This window comes from Bufo bufo, chromosome 3 (assembly GCF_905171765.1).
Source record: "Bufo bufo chromosome 3, aBufBuf1.1, whole genome shotgun sequence".
Classification (NCBI taxonomy): Eukaryota; Metazoa; Chordata; class Amphibia; order Anura; family Bufonidae; genus Bufo; species Bufo bufo.
The window spans coordinates 577,537,067-577,551,745 of NC_053391.1; the positions used below are offsets into that span (position 1 = coordinate 577,537,067).

Sequence of the window (14,679 nt, forward strand, 5' to 3'; positions counted from 1 at the left end):
TTTGGTGCTTTGCATTGGTCTGCAGACGTTAGCTCAGACACATAGCAGTCAGAAGTAGGTATGTAGGAGTAAAACAAGCACAGCGCAGTTTCCGCCCAGTAATGCGCCGTGTTTTTTTTCACCTCTAATGCACTAATCTATTGATCTCTCTCTGCTTTGTCTTCCTTCTTTTCCACTTCCAGTCTCCAAAGGAACTGAAGCTTATTCCCAGCATGCTGCAAGTTAGCTTCCTGTGGCCTCTGCTGCCAACCATTATCTCCCCTGTATGACTCTAGCTCAATGTCTTTCTACTGTGCTCTGTTAACGTACTGTATACTAACAGCTGCTAATGTTTACTCTACACCTTTGCAATGCACTCAATGATGTACCCACTTGTGTTTTCAACTCAGTCCTCTAAATGAACTTAATGTATACCTGTCAAATCACACACCGTGTTATTTACCTGGGGTTAGTAATGTATCCAAAGGAATGGAATAAAATGTGACAATTAAAATGTATGTATAGTTGTCTTTTCAGTGCTATGGCCTCGACAGCATGCTGGGTGAGAAACATGGGTAAAGGGAAATTTTCATGAAAAACATCATGAGGTATGAACTGTAGAAATCACAGTTTGCAAGCCTTCTGCGTCAAATCTCCAGTATTTCAGCTGATGCCGATATTGACCTCAGGGGAAGTTTTAGAGCAGCAAACACAGCAGCATTGTATTACGTGGTCGAGTACTCAGCAGAGTATAAGTCAAGAATAAGGCTTGCCATATTAGGTAGCTGTCAGCTTGACCGAGCATGCATGTAATAGGGAGCAGGGAATAAGCCACTGCAAGACCCCTCTGGCAGCAGCTTATCTCTCTTGAGAACAGAAGGATCGGGCATGTTGAAATCCAGATGCCTGATCTTTTTTCCCACCGTCATCTGCTGTCGAGTTGCTGGAAGCTATGAGGCCCCATACACATTAGCTGGTGCTGTAAATCTGCAAGTTTGGCCGACATACAGTACAGACCAAAAGTTTGGACACACCTTCTCATTCAAAGAGTTTTCTTTATTTTCATGACTATGAAAATTGTAGATTCACACTGAAGGCATCAAAACTATGAATTAACACATGTGGAATTATATACATAACAAACAAGTGTGAAACAACTGAAAATATGTCATATTCTAGGTTCTTCAAAGTAGCCACCTTTTGCTTTGATTACTGCTTTGCACACTCTTGGCATTCTCTTGATGAGCTTCAAGAGGTAGTCCCCTGAAATGGTTTTCACTTCACAGGTGTGCCCTGTCAGGTTTAATAAGTGGGATTTATTGCCTTATAAATGGGGTTGGGACCATCAGTTGCGTTGAGGAGAAGTCAGGTGGATACACAGCTGATAGTCCTACTGAATAGACTGTTAGAATTGGTATTATGGCAAGAAAAAAGCAGCTGAGTAAATAAAAACGAGTGGCCATCATTACTTTAAGAAATGAAGGTCAGTCAGTCAGCTGAAAAATTGGTAAAACTTTGAAAGTAACGGCTATTTTACCATGAAGGAGAGTGATGGGGTGCTGCGCCAGATGACCTGGCCTCCACAGTCACCGGACCTGAACCCAATCGAGATGGTTTGGGGTGAGCTGGACCACAGAGTGAAGGCAAAAGGGCCAACAAGTGCTAAGCATCTCTGGGAACTCCTTCAAGACTGTTGGAAGACCATTTCAGGGGACTACCTCTTGAAGCTCATCAAGAGAATGCCAAGAGTGTGCAAAGCAGTAATCAAAGCAAAAGGTGGCTACTTTGAAGAACCTAGAATATGACATATTTTCAGTTGTTTCACACTTGTTTGTTATGTATATAATTCCACATGTGTAAATTCATAGTTTTGATGCCTTCATAGTCATGAAAATAAAGAAAACTCTTTGAATGAGAAGGTGTGTCCAAACTTTTGGTCTGTACTGTATATCTAATGTGTATGGGCACCAGAAAACTGTTAAAGGGGTTATCTCATGATTAATATAAAAAATAAAAATCAGACATCATATAGTACATGACAATCTCTTTCTAACAAAGCTAGAACCAGCCCTGTACCTCACATGGATCCAGAGTCTTCCTGTTCATTGCTCCAATTACTCTATTAGATGTATATCAAGCTGGCAGCTCAGGAGGGTATGTCCTTTCTGTTGAAGCTCAAGGGGAGTGTCCTTTCTGCTGCAGCTCTCTCCCTATAAAGGATAAAACTGAGTATGTCCGTCCATTTCAGTGAGCCGGACAAAGAAATCAGAAAAACAAAAACAGCAGGTGGTGCTATACAGATACATTTTGTTGAATAACTGAGTGGCTGTATTAAAGGGGTTGTCCAAGTTATTTTTATTGATGGCCTATCCTCAGGATAGGTCAACTCATCAATATCAGATCTGCGGGAGTCCGACACCCAATCTGATATTGATGACCTATCCTGAGGATAGGTCATCAATAAAAAAAATATATATTTGATATATATTTTAAATATTTAATTAAATGCATTTACAAAAGTACTACAGGGTGGGCCATTTATATGGATACACCTTAATAAAATGGGAATGGTTGGTGATATTAACTTCCTGTTTGTGGCACATTAGTATATGTGAGGGGGGGAAACTTTTCAAGATGGGTGGTGACCATGGCGGCCATTTTGAAGTCGGCCATGTTGAATCCAACTTTAGTTTTTTCAATAGGAAGAGGGTCATGTGACACATCAAACTTATTGGGAATTTCACACGAAAAACAATGGTGTGCTTGGTTGTAACGTAACTTTATTCTTTCATGAGTTATTTACAAGTTTCTCTTTGTTTACAGCCATTGACATGTCGCCGAGGTTAACACGTGAGGAGCGGATAGAAATTGTGTTGATGTCTGGTGAACGCAGTAACCGGGTCATTGCAGCAGATTTCAATGCAAGACACCCTACGAGACCACCCATCTCCCATGCTACAGTTAGCAAACTCCTTGCTAAGTTTCGTGAAACTGGTTCAGTGTTGGATTTGCCAAAATGTGAACGCATGAAATCTGTCTCTAATGAAGAAACATCAGTGGCTGTCCTAGCTTCATTCAGCAAGAGCCCACAGCGTAGCACTCGCCGCATGTCACTGGAGAACATCCCTTCGGCAGATATTAGCTACTCACAAATGGCACCCTTACAAACTCCAGCTACTGCAGCATCTCAACGAGGATGACCCAGATCGGCGCACTGAATTTGCAGAATGGGCAAAACAAAAATTGCAACAGGACCCCCAGTTTACGCAGAAGATTTTGTTCAGTGATGAGGCAAACTTTTATGTGAATGGTGAATTTAACAAACAAAACCACCGCTATTGGTCTGACACTAACCCACATTGGATAGATCCCTCCAAGACTGTTGGAACAAAAAAATTGATGGTATGGTGTGGTATATGGGGTAAAAAGATAGTGGGGCCATTCTTCATCAATGGAAACCTCAAGGCCACTGGATATGCGAAATTGCTACATGATGATGTGTTTCCCTCTTTATGCACTGAAGCTGGCACGTTCCCTGAGTTTTTCCAGCAAGATGGTGCACCACCACATTATGGGTGTCAGGTCCGAGCATTCCTAGATGAACAGTTTCCTGGAAAGTGGATTGGTCATCGTGGGCCAGTTGAATGGCCCCCAAGGTCTCCTGATCTGACCCCCTTAGACTTTTATCTTTGGGGTCATCTGAAGGCAATTGTCTATGCTGTGAAGATACGAGATGTGCAGCACCTGAAAGTACGGATACTGGAAGCCTGTGCTAGCATTTCTCCTGCGGTGTTGCTATCAGTGTGTGAAGAGTGGGAGAAGAGGGTTGCATTGACAATCCAACACAATGGGCAGCACATTGAACACATTTTATAAGTGGTCAGAAACTTGTAAATAACTCATGAAAGAATAAAGTTACGTTAAAACCAAGCACACCATTGTTTTTCTTGTGAAATTCCCAATAAGTTTGATGTGTCACATGACCCTCTTCCTATTGGAAAAACAAAAGTTGGATTCAAAATGTCCGACTTCAAAATAGCCGCCATGGTCACCACCCATCTTGAAAAGTTTCCCCCCTCACATATACTAATGTGCCACAAATAGGAAGTTAATATCACCAACCATTCCCATTTTATTAAGGTGTATCCATATAAATGGTCCACCCTGTAGATCCAGGTGCTGGTCTGAAAATTGTAGAATATTTTTGGTGGGACAACCCCTTTAAACACACATCAATATGTAATAGCTATGCTATTCTGTTTCAGTCCCAAATTATTTCTATGTTCCTTAGAATAAAAAATAACCTTTATTATATTTCCTTAAAATAAACAGAGTGAATTAAAGGGCTTCTGTCACCCCACAAAAGTCATTATTTTTTTTTTTGGATAGTTACATTCCTTATAGCGCGATATAGGAGAATATAATCTTGTCACTTACTTTCATGCGGCCGTTTCTTTAGAAAACGAAGTTTTATAATATGTAAATCCGGTCTCTACCAGCAAGTAGGGCGTCTACTTGCTGGTAGCCGCAGCAGAAAACCGCCCCCTCCTCTTGTTGATTGACAGGGCCAGCCGTGATCTCCTCCTCCGGCCGGCCCTGTCAGTATTTAAAAAATCGCGCGCCTCTGTTCATTCGGCGCAGGCGCTCTGAGATGAGGAGGCTAGTCTCCTCAGAACTCCCTCAGTGCGCCTGCGCCGATGACGTCTTCTCTTTCGGTGATGTCATCGGCGCAGGCGCACTGAGGGAGTTCTGAGGAGACGAGCCTCCTCATCTCAGAGCGCCTGCGCCGAATGAACAGAGGCGCGCGATTTTTGAAATACTGACAGGGCCGGCCGGAGGAGGAGATCACGGCTGGCCCTGTCAATCAACACGGCGAGGGGGCGGTTTTTTGCTGCGGCTACCAGCAAGTAGACGCCCTACTTGCTGGTAGAGCCCGGATTTACATATTACAAAACTTCGTTTTCTAAAGAAGCGGCCGCATGAAAGTAAGTCACAAGATTATATTCTCCTATATCGCGCTATAAGGAATGTAACTATCAAAAAAAAAAAAAAAGACTTTTGTGGGGTGACAGAAGCCCTTTAATATCTCTTGTTTGGCGTATTTCATATTCATCTGTGTTATATTCTCAAAAAGCCTCTGGTAATATTAGAAGACCAAAAAACTACTAGTGTTTTTTTCTTTTTTTCACATCTTTTCAATGTATTGGTGGTACTGATAGCTGGGTACAGGATTTTATAATAATGACGGTGGTTGTTTTAACTCACACACACCACTGCTACATAATATCAAGTATCAATGGCTGCTGTATGCTGAGAGTTAGGTTACTTTCACACTCACGTTTTGGGCGGATCCGTCATGGATCTGCAAAAACGGATCCGTTACAATAATACAACCACATGCATCTGTCATGAACAGATCCGTTTGTATTATCTGTAACTTAGTCAAGACGGATCCGTCATGAACTCCATTGAAAGTCAATGGGAGACGGATCCTCTTTCTATTGTGTCAGAGAAAACGGATCCGTCCCCATTGACTTCACATTGTGTGCCAGAAAGCTGAGGGGTCGACCTGCAGGCGTCCCCAGCATTGATAGAAAAAATAATTTATGAAAAGGAAGGAGGATAGCTGGGAAGGGAATGATTAGCAACATAATAGCTCTATTAGAGCAAGAAAAAAGTATTGGAATTGAAGCTAATACTGAGAGCTACTTGAAACAAAGTAAATACCGTAGGATACTGAAATAATCTGCTACATTGGCAACAAGGATGTTGCTAAAGATAAGCGAGTCCATTGCGGGAATCCCGCTCCGTGTGTGAGTGTGATCCTCCGCTCTGGACTTGCAGGAGCGCACGGCATTATCATGATTTATTATGCTATGTGCCTCTGCTTGACCTTATTTCTACAGAATCATACTGACAGCTTTAGGTCACTATGATTCTGTGGAAAAAAGGCCATGCAGAGACACATAGCATTATAAACCATGATAAGGGTCCATTCACACGTCCGTAAGTGTTTTGTGGATCTGCAAATTGCCGGCAATCTGCACACCAGCAATCTGCATTCCGCATTTTGTGGACCGCACATTGCCGGCACTATAATAGAAAATGCCTAATCTTGTTTTGCAAAATTGCGGAACGGATGCAGACAAAAGAGATGCCGGCTGCACGAACAAGTGGATTAAGGTGAGTTTATTTATTTATTTTTTAACCCCTCCAGCCCTATTTTACTATGCATTCTGTATTCTGAATGCTATTATTTTCCCTTATAACCATGTTAAAAGGGGAAATAATAATGATCAGGTCCCCAGCCCGATCGTCTCCTAGCAACCGTGCGTGAAAATCGCACCGCATCCGCACTTGCTTGCGGATGCTTGCGATTTTTACGCAACCCCATTCATTTCTATGGGGCCTGCGTTACGTGAAAAACGCACAAAGAGGAGCATGCTGCGATTTTCACGCAACGCACAAGTGATGCGTGAAATTCACCGCTCGTGTGCACAGCCCCATAGAAAGGAATGGGTCAGGATACAGTGCGGGTGCAATGCGTTCAACTCACGCATCGCATCCGCGTGGAATACTCGCCCGTGTGAAAGGGGCCTAACTCTCAGCATACAGCAGCCATTGATATTATGTAGCAGTGGTGTGTGTGAGTTAACACAACCACTGTCAATATTATAAAATCCTGTATCCAGCTATCAGTACCACCAATACATTGAAAAGATCTGAAAAAAAGAGAAAAACACTAATAGTTTTTTGGTCTTTTAATATCACCAGAGGCTTTTTGAGAATAAAGCACAGATGAATATAAAATACGCCAAACGAGAGATATTAATTCACTGTCTTTATTTTAAGGAAATATAATAAAGGTTATTTTTTTTATTCTAAAGAAAATAGAAATAATTTGGGCCTGAAATAGAATTGGCATAGCTATTAGCTATTGATGTGTGTTTAGTTTCAAAGTAATTTCTGGGCCAATAAGGGTCAATTTTTGCTATAAGCAACCCCTTTAAGCTACAAAAATCAATGTGGAAGAAAATCTAACATCAGTCACTGGCCTTAAAAACAATATGAGTAATGAATCTTTCCCTTTTCGTGAGCATGGTACATTGCACTGTTCTGTCTCCAGTGTACGTCTGTGTCTTGAATTTACAGATACTATTTATTAATGTTTTATTTTTTAATGATCGAGTAAATTGGGCAATTTACAATAAAGATAATTCAACTCCTATTTTGTTTTATAACTTTTATTTTTAAAAGCGACGTAGTTTGGGAAACTAAAAGAAATGATTGACCTTTTTTTTGAAAAATGTTACCTGGATCTCATGATCCAGCTAGAGGGAAGATTAGGAATGAAAAGGGCATATTGGTCTGCAAGTGATTGAGAAAGGTTTGGTCGATACTCGATTGATTTTCAGTTACAGCAAAAACTTTCTTCATCCAGTCAGTGTACGGTTGACTCCTATATATAACTTTCAGAAGGTTGCATTTCTAAATTAGTTTTAGGGAATGCAGTCAGGTTTCCACCATTTCAGCCGGATGATACTGACACATATTGTACAGATTTCAGCCATAGAAAAGGTACATGTTCAGTACTTTCTAGTCAGTGTCACCATCAAATGCATAATGAAGTGGGTAAATACCATCAAGACAATATTTTGTTGCTACAGTTTTTACTGTTCTCTTACCAGTAATCTAGCCTATTGGGAAACAGAGGTGAGAAACAGGATATCCATTTAAAGCTGTTGTCTCACTTCAGAAAATGGCATTTATTATGTATAGGAAGTTAATACAAGGCACTTACTAATGTATTGTGACTGTCCATATTGCTTCCTTTGCTGGCTGGATTCATTTTTCCATCACATTATACACTGCTTGTTTCCAAGGGTTATGGCCACCACTATTGCACAGATACGAGGTGGCTGGGTTGAAGGCTGCTGCGCATGCATGCCTATGTGTGCTCATATGCCCCAAGCCACCATAGAGCCCAGTGCCTTTTCCTATAGTCTGCAAGCATGGTCACCACTGCTGGATTACAGGGTGGTCGGAGCAGTGTATAATGCAATGGAAAAATTAATCCAGCCAGCAAAGGAGGCAATATGGACAATCACAATACATCAGCAAGTGCCTTGTATTAACCTTCTCTACATGACAAATGCCATTTGCTAAAGTGTGACAACCCCTTTAATTTAAAACAACTAAGGATGGATTTTCACTAGTGTAATGCCATTCCGTTATAGGTTCCATTTATATCAGAATATAACGGAATGCAAAAAGAAAGCCTTTAAGAGGCATTCCGTTTTGCTCCGTCCTAATAGAAGTCTATGGGCATGCATAACGGATCCGTCTGGTTTCCGTTATGCAGGACAGAAAAAAAAGTCCTGTCCACTTTGTCGGAAACTGAGTCCCACAGAGTGGTGGCTGGAGGACTCTGGTCTCGCCACCACCAAGCCCAATCCCCATAGAAGTGAATGGGAGAGCACAGCGCATGACCGCCCACCGCTCCCATTCACTTCTATGGGCCCGACGGAAATAGCCGAGCCGGCTGGCTTGGCTATTTTCGGCAGCCCTATAGAAATTAATGAAAGGCAACTGCGCATGTGCAGTGCGCACGCCACCACTTTCGGGGCTCTGTTCTCGATATAGGTACGGGACCCTATTGTCTGTGATGAAACAACCCCTTTAAGTAGGGTCTAACAAGAGACTGACTGTAATGTTTCTCAATAGAATTACTATTAGGAAGTCCAAAAAATATCTGCCGTATGATCAGTACTTTATTGTATCTTGTATGTCTCCAGGTCTGAGAACTTGAATTGTTTCAGAAGCTGAGCTTTTTAAAACTTTTATAAGATTTATACTTTAGGTGTATACCCCTTTAAAAGGGTTTCTCTGGTCTAGAATATACCTTGCTAAAGAAAAACCAAGACAAGAGGTATAGGGAATTAAAACTTAACCTTTACTAGTGATACAATAAAAATCATGCCACACCAAAAAGACATACAAATCACATACAAATCACAGTTGTATAAGCAATCACCTACACTGTAACAGATTGTGGCATACTACAGTGTCAATCTCACCAGTCCAGACGTAGTGGGTCCTTAAAGGGATGTAGATCATTCACGAACCCCAATGACAAGGTGGTGCCCTGATGTGCTCACTTGGGTACGTAGTCTGTATACAGCTGGGCGGTTTGGATGTTCTTAGTTGCAAAACAGGCAAGCAGACGGGTAGCTCTTAAGTTCTTGCATCAAGACGGCAACAGGAACAGCTAGCCCTATATCACCCTGCGGTAAGGGGAGGGACTAGGAATGCCCTACCTATCTATACAGAGCACTCGCCCCAAAAGGGGCGACCCGTCCAGATACCTGTCCCTAAACCAGGGCACAATCTGTAGTGCACCCTAAATAGAAGTTCCCGACGTGCCACGTTTAGTTGGAATAACTCATCGGGGGAAACGGACAATCTTAGGGTATTCTGAGTACATGATAAACTAAATGCACAAAAATGCTGGGTAAACAAATATGCTGAGTACAAAAATATGCTGAGTACACTGAATACACCAAATTGCTGGGTATCAAGTATGCTGAGTACATCAAACACAAATGGGGCCCAAAAATAGGGAAAAAGAAACAGAAAAACATAGGGGGATAAGTGGGAAGTAATAACCCAGAATAATCCCATGGTTCAGTAGAGCCAACTGGGACAATAAGGATCCCCAGAAAGAAATGTCCAGTGATACTAACATGCCTGCCAGTGGGTAGGGGCTGCATGACTAAGCGCCTGGTCAAGTGTCAGCATACTTGATACCCAGCAATTTGGTGTATTCAGTGTACTCAGAATATTTTTGTTCTTAGCATATTTGTTTACCCAGCATTTTTGTGTATTCAGAGCATACCCTAAGATTGTCAGTTTCCCCTGATGAGTTATTCCAACTAAACGTTGCACGTCAGGAACTTCTATTTAGGGTGCACTAGGGATTCTGCCCTAGTTTATGGACAGGTATCCGGACGCGGTCGCCCCTTTTGGGGCGAGTGCTCTGTATAGACAGGTTGGGCATTCCTAGTTCCTCCCCTTACCGCAGGGTGATATAGGGCTAGCTGTTCCTGTTGCCGTCTTGATGCAAGAAATTAAGAGCTACCCGTCCGCTTGCCTGTTTTGCAACTAAGAACATCCAAACCGCCCAGCTGTATACAGACTACGTACCCAAGTGAGTACACCAGGGCACCACCTTGTCATTGGGATTCGTGAATGATCTACATCCCTTTAAGGACCCACTACGTCTGGACTGGTGAGATTGTTCATTTTTTTTTTCCTTCATTGTGTTTTATGGGCCCGATAACATTTTGTAGTGTGCCACAATCTGTTACAGTGTAGGTTATTGCTTATACAACTGTGATTTGTATGTCTTTTTGGTGTGGCATGATTTTTATTGTATCACTAGTAAAGGTTAAGTTTTAATTCCCTATACCTCTTTTCTTGGTTTTTCTTTAGTTTAGTATTGATTTGGGAGTGTATAGGAGAGACACCATTAGTCTCTCCTTTTCTATTGGTTTTCTAGAATATACCTTGGACATCAATAGGACAGAGCTGCAGTACCAAGCAAAGATATACTGTATGTACAGATGTGCCAAAGTGATGTTTTTCCAACCACATTCCTTTGTTCCGCTGATCTATGGGATCCTGACAGTTGGAACCATAAGTTGATGGCGTATCTTGTGGACCATTAGTGTTGACATGAGGTCTACCTGGATAGTGGATCCTCATGGATGCCACAAATGGACAGTCTGGTTTTGAATCCGTGGCCAGTTAGTAGTCGCAGAATCAAGAGACAGAATACGTATTCAATCAAGCAAAAGATCAGAGCTGGCAAGTTCATGGAATACAACCATCCAAGTAGATAAGGATAAAGGAAAGCAGCAGAAGTAACGAAATCCAAGTTAGTCCACACACTACAGCAGATACAGAACCTGTTTGCTCAGGCAAGGAAAAGAAGGGGGGTCCTTAAATAGCCATAGAGTAAAGTACTGACAGATTTAAGAGGACTGTTTAGTTGCTGGGTTGTGTGTGGTCCAGTAACATAGTAGAGATAGCAGAGCAGACTTTAAAGTATGGCATCCTGTCAGCAGCGATGGACATAGTGAGCACAGTGCGTGATAAATGTTTTCTATTTTTAGGAGGAGAAGCTTATCTCATTCGCCATAATTACCTGTTGTAACAGGCAGTGGGTGTGGACCCACTGTACCGTCTAACTGGTTTGGCTTTTGGCTATATCGCAGGGCGTTATCCTGGTATTGACACTTTAACCCCTATGCAGGGATCTGATCTTCTCTGCAGGAAAGCCACCAAGCTGCTACCTCCTGAGATGTCCCAGTATAATTGATGGCTGTCCCACGAGAGTCAGAGACACTGGTGCAAAGTACTGAGGGATAAGACAATACTCTTAGTCTGCTAACAGGCCAAGGTGTGGCTAGGTAGCATATAAACAAACCCGATAAACAAGTACAATGTCAGGGCAAATGGTAATGAGGCAATACGAGAAAAAAAGGCTAAGGTCAGGGCAAGTGGCTTGGAGTCAATTGTCAGGCAGGAGTTCGTTACACGAGTAGTCAAACAGAATATCACACCTTCATTGGTAACAGACTAGGAACCTAAGCTTTTGCACCCTTCCACTAGAGATGGTGCCTTAATTACCCAGGGACAGCCAGCCATGGGCTGGAAAAGAATTTGGACAGGCTAGGCAGGCCTAAGCCTTCAACAGAGGAGGAGGAGAGCAGCAAGCACATGGAGCGCTGGCACCTGCAGCATATGACAGAAGAGTATGCATGGGTCTGGACCGCCGGTGAAACAGAGTGCAGGGCCAGGTAAGAGACGCGTCGCCTATGCCTGTTGTGGGAAGTAGAGCAGTGGCGGGCACAGGCCACTATTGAACACTTGTTTACACAACTGAGGTTTTAGTGTTCCATTTCAAGGGATCCCAGCATAACCCACCATGTGTTCCTTCTACTGGGAATTAATTCCTTTTTTTTTTTTTGCCAAAAAATGGAAGGTGACACAGATTTCAGATGACTATATCTACTTATGTAAATGAACACTACATCAGGAGTGTCAATAGGAAATACCATGTTGGTTGTAATGTTTCAGCCATGTATTAACATCATGGACCTCGGAAGAAGTCATCTGTGTCAATGTTTCTGGGTCTTATCACATATTCAGTCGGCAGAGTAGAAGTACCTGAATTCACAATGCACCTCTATAAATACATCAATAAGTACAGTAGCACTGCATCCTCTTCATTCTTCAGATCACTAGGGGTCATAGAGATTGGACCCCCACTGATCTTAAGGTGATGCCATATCCTAGCAATATGCCATCACTGCATAAGTTTGAAATACCCTATAAAATACGTAGGTCTAGAAAACGTTATATGAAAAACTGTGTTGTGGTGTGCATTTTCAGTTGGGAAATTTAAAGGAGACGTTGGCCAATAAAGTAGTTTTTATTTACAACTAGCTGAAGGACCCGGCTCTGGTATATTTAATCTATTTCATTTAATGTTTGTGTGTGTCGTTAAAAGATATCAACACTATCCACTATAACAATGACATCTACAGCACCCTGCCCCCAAAACAGTGACCTCCACAGCCCCCCACCCCTTAACACTGACTCCCCCCCAGTGCCCTGTCCCTTAAAATTGGACCTCTACAGCAGCCCACCCCCTTAACTTTGACCTTTACAGCAGCCTTCCCCTTTAACAGTGACTTTCACAGCATACCACCCCCTTGACAGTGACCTCCACAGGGGCCCGCCCCCTTAACAGTGGCCTTTACTGGATCATGGGCGTGTCCTTTTGAACAGCTCACTCTAAGACAGCAGCACTGTGCTGTCTGAGTGTGAGCTGCAGGGAGAAAGTCACCCTCCCTCCCACCCCTGCAGCTGATAGAAGTTGATTTTTACCTTCATTTTTTCAATCCCCGTCAGCTCAGGAGTGAGAGGGGGCGTGACCTAACTAGATCTGGGGTGGGGTTTTAAGTATTTTGACGGTGGACACATTGTGGCAGGGGGTGTGTCTGGGCTCCTTCCTGCAAGAGTGACGCCCCTCTGGCCACCTTACTGGTCAATTTGCATACCAAATAAACTGGATTTTCAGAGGATAAAAACATCTATGGGTTTCCTATGAGTCCCAATTACTTCAATTAATATTTTCCAGAAAGATAGCAAGCACGGAAACATACAAATAATTCAAGGCTATCTTCTTTCTTCTTGCTCCAGCTGAGGTTTTGATGATTGTCAAACTTGAAAACCACATGTTCATCGCTCTACTGTATATCCACACCCCTTGTGGTCTGATATTCCGTTTTTCTTTACGCCATTGCTCTGATGAACAGTTGAGTAGACTAAGTAGACACCATGCTAGGGATCAGTTGTCATTAGTGTCAGAGGAATCTGATCCCCCTACATCTTTTCTTTAAAAAAAATGAACAGACACAAGAACCTTCCAGAACCAAACCGTCCCATCGGAAGTGTTGTCTCTCTTTGCCTGTTTGAAATTCAGTTCTGATTTTTGCTTATAAAAAGGTACACAAAGCAGATACCACCAACCCAAGTGGGATAGCATCCTTGTTAATGCATAATTCATATAACTCTTCTAATCCTAGCCTTTGTGTATTTGTGTTGTTAGTCTTTATCTTACTGAGAGTTGTGCATTTTTAGTCAGTCGTCAGTTTTGGGTAAAACTTATGAGCAGTAAACTGATACATAAGCAGAGGTGGACTTTACCACTGCCGGCCACAAGCAGCGGCTATACCACCTGTGCAACCAGTTAGGCTGCACAGGGTCCTAAGGGCCCTTTCCCATCTGTAGAGCAGTAGCTGAAATGCACGGACTGTACTGCTAAAGTGGGGCTTAGCGGGCCGATGGGGGCAAGATTTAGCCGTGCATCAGAGTAGAAGTTAGTGGAGGCCGAGAAGTGCCAACTCCATCCTTGTACATAAGTAGCATGCTAACATTGTTACCTATGTCAAAAAGGGTGTAACTGCCATTATTGGGCTTAGATACTGAGGTCACCACTCACCAGGTACCAATTCAGACATGGATTTTGTTATGGACAGCAAGAAATCCAATTTTGTAAGCAGGAAAAATACAACGCTATAGTACATGATTATATATGAGAAGTTCACAGAAATCTGGGCTTTTATATGTACAGTAAATACCTTTGCTAGTAACATGAATGGCATGCTGTACTAATGTCCCTACAAAAAAAGAGCCAATTAAACATTTGATATAAAATATATCACCATTATTAAATCCATAAAGGGATTAATAGTAAGTCACACCAAGATGGCTGCCAAATGAAGCCTGTGCCGAAACACATGTTGGATTTGGTTTCATTCTCCTGTTTGGCCAGCAGGTTGCCTGTTTAAGTAGGCCATGCTTCCTGGTCACATGATGTGCCTTGCATCACATGACCTGTGACCTCAGCATGCCAGCATAGGTTCAGATTGGCTGGCGCAACAGCCTAGTTACCATGCCAACCAGACACCAGTGGTGCTGTCTGCAAAGGAGCATGCCCGCCGGGGCGAAGGGGCATGACAGTACTGTACTGAGATTAAACGATGCCTGGTGAATAAAATCTGCTACCAAATGTGTCACACATCTCTCATTACATCATATGTGTACCTAAATGTAAGGAAGACTTTACTA

General features: G+C 42.6%; 1 protein-coding gene across 1 annotated transcript in view; it reads left to right on the forward strand.

The window, feature by feature from the left end:
* KIF5A (kinesin family member 5A) overlaps positions 1-451 on the forward strand; it is a 168,501-nt gene extending 168,050 nt beyond the window's left edge. The window contains exon 30 of the mRNA XM_040422214.1: positions 183-451. The gene's annotated coding sequence lies outside the window, so the exon portion shown is untranslated. The remainder of the gene's footprint in view (positions 1-182) is intronic.
* Positions 452-14,679: the final 14,228 nt, after the last annotated feature.